Genomic DNA, 13,657 nt, shown 5'->3' on the forward strand with positions numbered 1-13,657 from the left:
AATCCATTCACTTGAGCAAATAAAGCTCTGGCATTCCTATTTAGATCAGGTTAATGAGTATTTGTTGATGACATGCTCATTTTATGCAGACATTAATATAGTCGTGTACGGAGACTGTTCATTGTTTAATGAATAGCCACTAATGAGTTTGGATAAACGTCTCACATAACATAAGCAATTGCTTCTAAAGGAGACAGGCCCCGATTGTTGCCCTGTGAAATGTAAGACTATCATTTCTGGGTTAATTATATATTACCCAGTGTCTCTGCTAAATCTGCAATCCACTGTGATATTGACGTATTTTATGTCAAAGGTTAAGATGTCACTTTATTTGCCTTTTTTAATTCAACCCTCCATGACATCTCTCCATCGGCAGTCTTTTCACGTTCCATTATTTTTAAGGAGTGGTGGATGTGGATAGACATGAAGGACTATTAAAATGAGGACAATGTTTGATAGCACCTGTTCATCTACCGTTTTTAATTCAGAGGCAGGGTGTTTAAGAACTGAACACTGAAAAGTCTACAGGCAGTATCTTAAACACATACCTGTATGCTTATTTGGTTTTCTTTAAGCAATGTCTGGGACACCTCAACTGTGACCAAAACACTGGATAATACAAAAGATTAGGTTAGGGTTAAGAAGTTTAAAGAGAAACAAAGGACTTATTCAATCTAAGACTGAATTACTATCTAACACTTTAATTTTAAATATAACTGGTCACCTTGTCATTTTTACTGTACATTACCACAATAAAGGATTGGAGTTAATGGAATTCTGTAGTGTGTTATAATCTGCACGACAAAGTGGGGGTTCTGGGCTCCACTGCAAAATAATATGAGGTTGTATTTTTAGGGGGGGAGACAATCAATTTCATGAAGAACAAGTTAATTCAATACAAAACAGAGTGGAAATGTCATGCTTGTTGTATCTTTTTTGTGAATTGCTGGAAATTAAAGTGTATATTGATCATGTATGTGTGAGGGAGACAAGTTACTGATTTCGACCTTACTACTAAAGCTTCCAAAAAATTACTAGACTAGGTTTTCATTGGCTTTTTATCTGTTGCTTTGTATGTTAATGTAGTAGAATGAAAAATACTTTGTGCACAATCCAAGAAACTGCTGGAATTCACATTAAACCCAAATTGACTGGTACTAAAATGGGCACAATCTCTTGGCAGCTAAAAGCCAAGTAGTAGTCAATTGGGTCTGATTATCTACATTACATATAATCAGAAGGGAAAAAAAATCAAAAATAGCCATAAACAGAAATTACAATACCTTTTGCAACAGTTCTAATACACAGGCTAAAACTTTAAAAAAATTAAGAATAAGTAATAGAATAAACTGTCAATAACAGAACAAATAGTACACATATTAACTCATGAATATTGACACAACACAGTATAACTGCCCACTTCTATCTTTAGTTTAGTACCAGTTTGGTTTAGTCATATGCACCAAATCCATTATTGGTCATTTCATGTCATTTACCAAACCGCTTTATACAATATGGTGTTGCGGGAAGCTGGAGCCTACCCAGCAAGCAACGAGCGCAAGGCAGGGCACACCCTGGATGGGATGCCAGTCCATTGCAGGGCAAGTGCAAGCTAATCATACATGGGGACAATTTGGAGGCCATGGTAAAGACCGAGGAGGGAAATTTGGCCCGGACAACTCCCTACTCTTCGAGAAATGACCGGGGATCTTTAATGACCACTGAGAGTCAGGACCTCGGTTTGACACAATACACACAACCCCCCCCCCGCCTCTCTTCAGAGCTAAATAAAACACTTTAAAACAAGGGCATTGCTGCCGGTACTAATCTGTAGATACCACGACTTCTACAATCACAGCTACAACAAGTAATTCAAAGTTTGACATTTTTAGAATTGATATTAAAAATAGCTTGATACAAAGATGATGAAGCAAATTTTTTGGAACCCAATATGAGGCATCCTGCAGTGTATTTTTTCCCAAATTAAAATAGTTTGCAAGACAACTTACAGTAGCAATTCTCTCATTTTAAATAAAGACCATTATCATATGCTAAGAGGTTACTGTACTGTACATTGACATGACTGAACTATAAATGGTCACATCTAACCAATGTTGTCATTTCAGGTATTCTTTAATCCTTTATTATCCTGCTGTGAATGTTGTTCTAATATGACTGTTTCCCTTGTCTAAATGAAAAGCACTAATATTTTAATTGTAGTTGTGAATTAACAACTATGACTTCCAAGGCTGTACATTTAAGAAACAGGGAAGTCGCACAGGAAAAGGAGCATTTGTTGACGGTCACCTTTGGGATGTTACTTTGACAAAAATGTTTGACAGAGTAGGCTATTTGGGGCTTATAATTGAAAATCTTAACTCTCCCACTTTAGAGGTTAAAGAACAATGAATGTCTTCAAATTGATCATCTCCGCAGACGTTTAAATTGCAGATAAAACCTCCAGTCGTCTCTAGTAGGCAACCAAAGCTGAAGTTAACATGCAGTATCTGTTTTTTTCTTTTTTTTTACTTTTAATTAGAGGGTCAAATCATGGATAACCAGGAAATGGAAAACATTTCCACAACATCCACAGCATGTATTGCAACCTTCACCCTTTCGTGGATTGAAAGAGGTCTAAAGGGGTATATATTTTCTGAAGATCACCTATAGCAACACAGATATGTGTTTCACAAATGCTCATGTGCAAAGGCCCTATCCAGCCTCTAAATCCTGTAGAGGAAATGGCCTTTTGGATTCCAGAGAAGTAGGCATTTAACGCGACCTGTACAATGCAGTGTCCATATCGAAACTACTGTGTTAATGGAAAATACATATAGAAAGGGTGCATTCTTACTTATTCTGGGTTCTTGGACCTCTCTGCCAAGTTTCCTCTTAGCTAGCTCCATGTTACATATCCTGCTGGCTCAGGTGCATCAGCTCATCTGAAGGCCAGACAATGAGTACTTGTTATCAAGCGAAACCATAGCAGCATAATCAGCCTTGGGTGACGAGTTTAGAAGATCAATCAAATTGATCCCCTATCACTGCAGGATATACAGACCCAATCTTACTAAATTCCTAAGGCTGCTGCCCCACTATCATGTTGTCAGATTACGTCTTATGAAAAGGCTTCTCTTTGAGCTCTTATGTACTTTACTTACGGATAAGCGAAGCTCAGTCCTCACTTGAAATCAAGTTTGGATTTAAGGGCATAAAATGCACAACACACTTCCATTTTAATTGATGTCATGGCACCTCTGTTGTCTAACAAACAGAATAAATTAGCTATTTCAATCCAAAGAATTCAACATCCCACTGCAAAATAATGATCATTGCTTAACAACCTCAGTACAGTATATATGCAGTATATTAAAGACATTGTGTCAAAAGCAAACAAGACATCTATTTCTGTGAGTCAAATCTTGTAAAACCAGCTTCTATGCATTTATTATATAGTTTCTGAAAGGAAAAATAGAACATCTGGATTCCTTAGGCTGTCGTCTCAATTGTACATTATTATTTTAGATGACAGCAAAAAGTCTAACAGACTGAACCAGATTGCTTAAATTTTACAAAGTCAATTTTTAAATATCCAGTTAATCTAGTCAGCAGATCCCCAGAAGAAACCAAAGCAGGTCGGGAAAACCTGTATGTGGAACCAATTCTAGCTTTCAAGCCACTATGTTACCAATTAGCAGTTTTATTATTTCTAATAATTACAATATTTCAGCTGGATTTTATGTTTAACATGAAGTTTCTTAATAAATGGGATTTCAATCCAAAAATGCTGGAATCCCTTCTACTGTATATAATTAAGACATCCATCTAGCAACAAGTGTAACTTCTCATGGTTGAAAATGTGACCAATTTCAATCCATTTCAATTCAAAGCAATCATGTTAAAAATGTTATTTTTTATTTAAAATGAGCAAAAACCTTTCATCTTATTCTTACTGTATGTACAGTATGAAATAAAGTTTGTTCACCAAATATGGGTGTCAATGGATACTTACACTAGCATCATACAGAGACCTACAGTATATTCCAAACCATACCTTCACAACACATCTTTTTGGATCAGTCACTGAATATCTAGACTACTGTATATTCGACTGACTGAGAGTAACACAACATATGTGTTCAAATATTTCTCTGTTGCATTTGAATGCCTCTTACATATTATTACTGTACATGATACAGCATACAGTATTCCTTTACAGCCTATACATGCTGATAATAATATAACATCAATAACATCACTTGATTAACCCTATACAATTTCTTGCAATTTCTTTTCGCATACCCCAGCTTGCCCTCCATGAGACACACAGATAGGGAGAGAGCCTGGGGTCAGAGCACAGGGTCAGCCATTGTACAGCACCCCTGGAGCAGTCAGGGTTAAGGGCCTTGCTCAGGGGCCCAACAGAGTAGGACTCCTCTGCCAACTGCGGGATTTGAAACGGCAACTTTCCAGCAACAGGTGCAGATCCTTAGCCCTGCAGCTACCTGCTTGAACTACTGTACATAATGCAGACTTCAACTAAAATTTCATTTCAGCAAACCTTAGCATTTACCTCAAACAAAACCACTATAAAACATCAGGATAGGCAAATAATTCCAGTAATATTATTCAAAATATTTACACAAGTCCAATTAAATTGTGCTGTAAGGAACAAAAAGATTAAGTTGGTGGACGGCAAATGACTTTATTGACACACACACTGATTTCATTATGCACATTCCAGACCTTTTCTCATGTTACACCAAATTTAACCTGATCTTGAAACTTGTTAAGGCTTTTGATTTATGGTCACAAACAGGCAATGATTCTAAATTACTCATTTTGTTTAGAAACATGATCTGTTTAGAATTACAGGTCTAGGATTCTTTCCAGCATTAGTTCCAATTACACCTTGACTTTGAAAACTTTGAAATATATAACTACAGGGGGAAGGGCAGATTATCTGTGGAATGAAGAGACTTCAGTTTGATACTGAATTAATAAAAGGTCTATTATAATTTCTAATTGCACACATATCTACTAAAAATCCAGTTTCAAAATATTGTTACAACATACGTATAAAAGAAGAGTTGATGTTCTGGATTCAACCTCATGCAGAACAAATATGGAGATTTGAATAATATTAAATACTAAATCAACGCAAAGGCAAAAAAGTATGTGTCACTTAACTCACTACTTTCATTTCCATCCTTCTTGATATCATGCTAAAAATAATGAGTGTCAAATATCGATTCAGGGCAGAGTATTGCAGGCAAGTGGCAAAAATATAACAATAAATACAAAACACTGAGCTCGAGGAATGAGTATGAAAAAGGCAATTTTTTGTGTTGATACCGTAACTCTTTCTTCTAGACAATGTGGAGAATCATTAAAAAAGGTTAATGGAATGTAAGGATATATTGCTAAAAGCATAGAACAGAAATCAAGGATGGTTAAGATAAAATAACAATAATTCACAATAACAACTTACAATTCACACTTTATTTTGAAGAATTAAGAATATTGTGTCCAGTTTTGGTCCCCGTATTGCAAAACAAAAACCCCGATATTGCTGCTCTGGAATCTGTCGTTGAAAAAGCAAATATATTCCTTACAGGAATGAAAAGCTAAGCTTTTGGTCTTCAATAGAGAAATCTACATGGAAAGGTGATAAAAGGATTCAGCATCCTCAAAGGCATTGACAAAGTCAACGCAATGGACTTCAAAAACAACAGAGAAACATGAACCAGGAGCCGCAAGAAGAAACTATATTTAAAACAAAGAACGGTTAATCTTTTTACAAAAAGGGTTGTAGTGACTGAAAACAACCTACCTAGCTGTTTTGCTGATAGGATGGCTTCTTTTAAGAAACCTTTAAGCTGGATGTGACCCTTAGTTTAGTTTGCCACCAAATACTCAGGGGCTAACTATCCTCCTTTCATTTATAATCTTTCTTATGTTCTTACAGGTCAGAAAGTTGACCTGCCAACCAATCCCTTACTTCCAATTCAGTAGCTGACAGTGAGTTTCTGGGAGCAAAAAGCTTGCAAATAATAAGCCACCATCAAGTAATTAGTTCTCAGCTGTGATTGGTGGAACAGCTGTATAAGCTGTGAATTAATTAGGGCATTGCATATTTAGAAGCTCTGTAAATTTCACATTTACAACTCATAATTAGTAACTCAGCATCATAAAATGGCTATTTCAAAAGAGCCGGTTTTCATAACAAAGAAATATGGTCTGTTTCTTAATGTATTCACCATTGTTAATGAAAGCATGTTGGTACAATAACAATTGAGTTATCCCACATAAGCATTCTAATAGGTTAACAACATTGTACAGCAATTTTAAGTAATCAGAAATGGTAATTATATGAGTTATGTAAGTACTATACAAGCACCTCACAAATTTATAGGAACGTATGAAAATGCCACAAATTATAGATGGGCTGTTTCTTAGGATCTTATGATTTCTTTCAGTAATTCCTTCAATGAGAGCAGAACATTGGCTTCAATAAATAATATGTCAGGGTTACTTATTCCAGAATTCTACACTTTATTGTTAGACCGCTTGTTCTGATCTTGGTGTTAAATGAGATTTCCCTAAGTTATATATAGAAATTTTAATAAGCATATTGTGAATAGTCAATTCTTAATACCATTTCACTTTTTAAATAGCCAACAAGATAAAGAACATTGCATTATTTACACATCAATTTTCACGATATCATATTTCAGCCATGATTTCATTCAAATGCTTCCTTTATTGCCCCTTAATACGTACAGTATACTTGTTTAACTAAGACTCTCTTATGGAGCATAAGCTGGCTTTTGTTTTTTGCATTATTACATTATTAGATCGCAAACAAGATTACTTATTTACTAGTCTTCTTTTATCACAAGATACTGCCAGTCTGTCTGATCCTTTCCTTATCCTTGGCATATCCTGAGGACTGTTATAGAAGACTGTGACAAAGGGAAAATTATCACTGGGAAATTTGGGATTGAGAAAATTGCACCCTGATGGAGAAATACCAAACATCCATAAGAATGCGAACGCGTAAATGGTGCTGAGAAAGAGTGGTGATCATGGAAACCTGTCTTTTTAACTCTATTCTGTTCACATCTATGTAACTATACTACTTGCAGTGCACCTGAGATATGGAGCAGAAAAAGACTTCTGTCCACTGAGGACTGATACCAGTTTACCATGTCTTTCATTATTTTTTCAGCTGTTCTTTTGTACTGTATGTACTTTTCCATTTTATGATTCACAAAAAAAAATGAAACGGAATACGAGTGTGTTTTGAAGCTAAAATTCCCATCTTGCTTTGAGCATCATGGAAACATGCTAAACGCTAATGGTCACTTCAGAATTTGTAAAAGGTAGCCTTTTTTCTCACAGATATCATAGTGTGTGAATGGAACCTCCCAGGCGGACCAAACATAACCCACTTCAAGTTAAGCTGAAGTCTAATATTCCAGTTTTTCTGCACATACTTACATGAATGAATGAGTCTGCTAGGGTTTTTTTTCCCATCTTGGAGAAAATGGAATGTGGGGGGCTAATGCAAAAGTCAAGCATCAATGAACATAGTTCTGGAAGCAAACCACACTGCTCCATCACTATGCCTTCATTCTTGTCAAAAGTAACCAATCATTTACACTCTGGAGCAAATGAGATCTTTATATTGGCAAGGGTCTGGTCATTGTTGAGAAATGTTTGGAGTGTTTGTTCAGTGCACCTCTCCTCTGTCCAGGACCACCAAGCTCAGTTGATTTGTAACTTGAGTAAAACCTGAACTTTGGTCCTTAAAGGTGAACACTGAAACTAGATCTCTGAGCCACCACTGAGGGTCAAGCAGTCACACATAGGGGAATGCTTCAAATAAGAAGCAGCAGGAACGTTATACTTAAAAGCATTTGGTTTGGTTGCCTTTGGAATGTTTTGCAGAAGATAACGTTTGTGAAAACCGAATTCTACAAAAAATGAAAACACAAATGAATAGAATTGCTGTTATGCCTTTCTTGAATGTTATTAATAAGGCAAAACCCATGAAGTACGGGAAATCAAGCAATATCATGTTTCTTGTAGGGAACTCACTTTAGACCTATCACACACAACAGAATGTGCAAACTTGCTGTATTCATGAAGCAGTCACCTTCCACCTGCTTTACTACCACAAGATAAGCAATTAGTAAAGAACAAAATTCAATGAATAACAAGGATTTTTTTTTAATTCACCCAGTTGTTTCCACACTTTAATTCATTTCTTCCTCTGCAGCCTTCAGTGATTTCTTCTGGCAACATCTGATTGGGGTCATGACTAATACAACTCACCCTCTCAACCCAGGCCATTAGGGTAATGTGCCAATTAAATACCAGTAATTAATTGCATGCGATTTCTACATAAATGCTTGACTATTACTGCCTTTGTCCCTAGGTTTGAAATAATATTAAAAAAAAATACATTTTGATATGCAGGTGTATTAGAGGACAGAATATGTTTTAAGAGAACAGAGCTATTAAAACTGTTTGGACTGTGCAGCTGCCTATTTTGTTGCAGTTTATGTAGTTTTATTGATCAAAAAAATCTTCTTCAAGCAACAAAATTCATCTGATTTTATATCTTTTATGAAATCTAAACTACAAAGAAAATGTATCTTGGAGTATCAGCTGAATACAGAAACATTTGATGACCAAGTTTGGCATTTGGCATTTTTCTTGTCTGTCTGTTTCCATCTTTGGTAGTTTTCCATTTGATAACACTGGTGCCTTAAAAACATATGTAAAAACACATTCCATTTCTATGGTGATTAAGGAAAGAACAATGGCACAAGTTTAACACCTGAGAGTACAAAAAGAAACCTAATAGCTGAATAAGGGTAAAACCTGAACGGTACAGAGCTGAATGGAAAAAAAAAGCCCATTCTTATCCTTCTTTTGAACATTCCCTTCCAAAGCATTAGCTAATACTTACAACCATGATGTATCAAAGTCTTTTCAATTAGATTAAACACCAAGTATCTTTGAACAATTTTCAAGGTTCATCTGTTGAAAACCCTTATGATAAAGGCATATTGGAATGGTTGCCCGTTGACTACTGTATGTGTAATATTTAATTCAGTACACCTTCACTTTCTTAGTTCATAAAGATCTTATTTAGATGAGATACAGATGTGCTATAGGAAAGCAGCCCCTTTGAAAAATAGCTGGACACCCTCAACTTTTATGAAATTGAGATGGTGCATCTCAAGAGGCTTTATCCCGTCAATAAACTAGGACGGACACACGGACGGACACACTACTTACTTCATTTGAATCTAGTGCAGGCCTAGGTTTAGATTTATCAAGGTACGAAATTCCATTACATACACAAATTTAGAAGCTCCCTTTCATCACCATAATACTGTAGCACTTTCCTAGACACCCCACTCAAAAACATCATGTAGGCAATAGGGACTCCCCTCCACCACCAATGTGTAGCATCCACCTATACCAAAGTGCGCCAGTACGCTCACCACTCATCAGCTATCAGTGGAGAAGAGAACAGAGTGATGAAGCCAATTCATAGATATGAAGGCCATCAGTGGTAAAGAGCAGAACCCACACAGACCACAGAGTGAACTCCCCCTACTGGCCCCACTAACACCTCCTCCTGGGAAAGCTCAGGTTGCTGCTGGAAGTCTCCCACCCAGTGTTACAGTGCAGAAGAAGGACCCTAAGCAGAATCCTCTGAAGTCAAAAGTACCAGCAGGAGTTTATCCAAAAACATGGGTCAAGAGGCCAGCAAGGGTCAAAAACAAGTAAACCCACAATAACCAAGTTGAGATCCAGAAGACAAAGCCAGGGGTCAGAGCCAAAAAAAAAAACAACCTAGAAATCTTGTGAAACAGGGAATAATACAACTCTAACTGGGTAAAACGCAATACTGAGCAAGAAGTGGTGTGTCAGGTTGGTTTAAGTAGGCAGGTGGAAAAAGGTGTGTCTGATTAGTTAATTGGAAACTGCACTGGAATGTGAAGGAGTTGATTAAGGGCGGTGAGTTCTCTGGAGGCGTGATGTAACATACAGTACCTTTACTGGCCAGATTCATACCTGCTTAGCTTCAATGGGTTGCAGGTGTGAGTTGCAGGGTGGTATAGTTGCTGACAATATGGCTGACAACATAATATGACATATTATTATGGTTGGGGAGAGGTTCTGTTTATGGAATTCTGTCTCTTTCTTTTTACTTGAGCCTGCCTTTGTATCCTTTTCAACTTAAAACAAAATGAAAATACATTTTAAAAAATCAGTAACAGAGCCACACCGGTATTATATGTGTATAGAACTGTTTAGTTCGCAAAAACAGAGAAAATTGTCATGTTGGGGAAGTGTGTGTGTTTTTTTTTATGTGCGATTGGTTAAAGAAAAAAACGTGTTGGTTTGCTAGTAATGTGGTTACTATTTACAATGTGTCTATGTCATAAAATGCTATTTTGGCATTGCTGGCCCTGGTCCAAATTCGCAAGGGCAATCATCTAGTCGGATTTTAGTTAATAAAAGCATTATGTTGCTTGATTAATATTTTTAACTTAATTAGTCCTGAGTCTTGGGTTGGAAGAGGAAAACCACCCTATGGTAAAAGAGTAACAGAGTCTATAGGGTGCGACAAATAAAAAAAATGAATTAACGTGCTTTCTTGAAGCAAAATGCTGGCAATGCTGTACTGTTTATAATAGTTACTGTTTTCCAAAATTAAATGACAAATGTTTGCTCAAAATAAGGATTTTAAAGCAAAGATAAGGAGTATAGATATTAAAACTTTTGTCTGTTAAGTTTTCAGAATATGTGTGTAATATGTGTGTCTCACACTGTATAGTTAAACGGGGAGCTATAGAAGTCCTTCAATATTAAAGCAATTAGTGAGAGCTCTTATGGCATGTCAGAACTGACAATGGGCTTTGTCTCATACAGTAGGTGCATTATTCAATTTTAGCAGCATCATCCTTGAGTGTGGTTGAGCTCCGTCTGATACAACCATGCGTATGTAATTCAATACATCCCAATCATCTGTTCAGAGGCATCAAACTACGATTTTATTGGACTCTGCACTACTAACTAAAAACAATTAACCATCTCTTACCATGTCTGCATTAGCAGATGCAACAGCCGAAACGTTGTGTTTCTTTTCTTCTCTTTTCAGTGTGGATTAAACCTTTACTTGTTCCTTTGCAGACTATGCAGGCTGATGCAGCTACCTACTGAAACTTCTTCGGTTATTTTATTGCTGGATTTTTTCAAAATATGAACAAACATGTTATAGTACACTAATTGAATAATTTTCCTAAACCTCTTATTCATTGTTTTCCAACTTAATAAATTCAATTTCATGCCAGTTTTTTTCAGTCCCGTGTCTGCTTCTGCACATGTGAGACCATTCTTATTAAGCATTCAAAGGAGATCCAGTTATTGCCACTTGAACTTATGTTTTTCATATTTAGTTTTGCACTTCCCAATTTGGAGAGCTTTCAGAAGGAGATAGGAGAGAGATAGAGCCACAGGTAGAGAGAAAAGGAGATGAAGAGAATATCAGAATGCAGTTGGAATTAATATACTACATCCTGTACGCTATTTAGGATATGAAGTGAATCTTCTTCAGGATTTATGACATGATACTGCATATGACAACATAGACACCTACTGTAGTCTTCAGTACTCCAGTCCAAGATCAGGGGTTACTAAATAATTCCAAGAATCTCCAAAATATAAATTAGCACTGTATGGACTTTACCTACAGGGCTCCTAAATGGAAGAATGATCTCCTAAACATGTAAGAGTTACCCCAATGGTCTTAGCTTTGAAATCAAGGAAAACATCAAGACCTATATCTTTGCTCCCTGCTTTCTGAGGCTGTAGTCTATTAGGGCTGTTCTGTGTTACATAATTTTGGTACTGTACCTCAATCCGCGGTCTTCTGCCAAAAAAACCTTACCACCTTTACCATCTTTTTGTGTTCTTATTGTCCGGATCATGGTACTGGGTTCTGTTGCTAAACAGGCATCTTCTGATGATCTGTGACATCATGGCCTGGTGTGTCAAACCCAAGATGGCAGACCCAGGAAACCTCAGTTATTTTATTCAGATACCCAGGACAGCAGGATCTCAACCCCTTGATGTTGCAGTAACTGTAATCATTTTACCACAAACACATTTGTCACGATCATAAGCCCCTCCTCTTAAGGACACTCCAGCCCTTTCTTGGTTATTTTTGATTTTCTGCACCGGCGTCCGGTTCCAGCCCCCTCCTTCCTACAAAAGCCAGACGCTCCTACCAATCTGGGCTCAGCGTTGGAAGATGGACGCCTGGAAGCCCGCCTACCAGCGAGTCCAGTAGAGGTTCGATGGCATCGGCTTCACAACGGCGTCCTGACCATCTGGGTCCGGGACTGGGAGCGCCTGGCCTCGTTACCCCTTATAATTCCCCCGACCCTTCGCCGGATCCCGCTCCGGCTTTTAACTTCTGTCGTGTTTGTCAAGGATGGATTACCCGGCTTTGGACTTTTGATCAACCATGGATTTTCTTACGGACTCCCTTCGGACTTGTTTGCCTTGGCCACGCCCCCCCCCCGAGCACCAGCGCACCGTCGACACGCCCCCCATGTTCTTCTTCCAGCCCCGCTCCTAGTCTTCTGTCCCCGTGTTTGTCTCACTCCCCTCCGGATTCTGCCGTCTGCATAGGGTCCTGAAAAACGCTTCGTGACACATTGTGTGGAGTGGGTGGCAGCCATTGTAACTGGATCCCCAGAGGTATATTTTCTCCCACTAGGGGGGTTTATTTGACTCTTTTCAGTGCCCACATGGTCAGCTGTTGCTGTACAATATGCAACTGTTAAACAATTCCGGAAAGGGCTCTGTGGCAAACTGTTTTGAAGGGCACTTGTTTGATACGGATGGGAATTGTTTTGAATAAAGCTTCAAAACAAAAACTGTCATAACTCCAAAGTGCTAGACAGTGTAAGGAAACAACATACAAAAACATGTTAGCAAAATAAAAGTTATCATAAATGCAGTAGCAACACTGTTACAGAGTTGCTTCTGTTGAAAGTGCTTGTCATCTCTCAAGTCCTTAATGTTTCATACCAAAATTATCATCTGACTTCTCTCTACTTACTGTAGCTCTTAGCTTTTGGTTGAAATCACGTTGCGTTATAAATCATGTCAAATAATTGCATGTAATGTCATTTGCCTAGATTATTGTAGAGGATTATGCAAGTTATAATATAATGTTCTGTAATGTTAATGAAGGATATATGATGCTGATTGTTAGCTTCATTCAAGTAAAGCATTACCAAAATACCGCCTAGCTCTCTGTGCCTGGCTTTAAATCAGAATTTTACCTTGAGATCTTTATGGATGACCTCAACAGAAGACATTGTTTGCCAGCTCCTGCTTATTCCATCTTGACTTTTGGCCTTTGCTCTGTGTCCTCACTAAACGGTAGTGACCCCCAATATTAGGTCCTTTCTGTAGATAGCTGACATACAACTGAGTCACCCATCTCACATGCTGAATTTCAAACAGAGCACCCTGAACAGTTTATTGTACTCTTACAGTCTCAGCAGCAGCTAGGGAATTTCTGATGGATTACACGATGTGCACTAGATGTCTATTA

Source organism: Atractosteus spatula, chromosome 12, assembly GCF_055471065.1.
Source record: "Atractosteus spatula isolate fAtrSpa1 chromosome 12, fAtrSpa1.hap1, whole genome shotgun sequence".
In the NCBI taxonomy this organism is placed as follows: Eukaryota; Metazoa; Chordata; class Actinopteri; order Semionotiformes; family Lepisosteidae; genus Atractosteus; species Atractosteus spatula.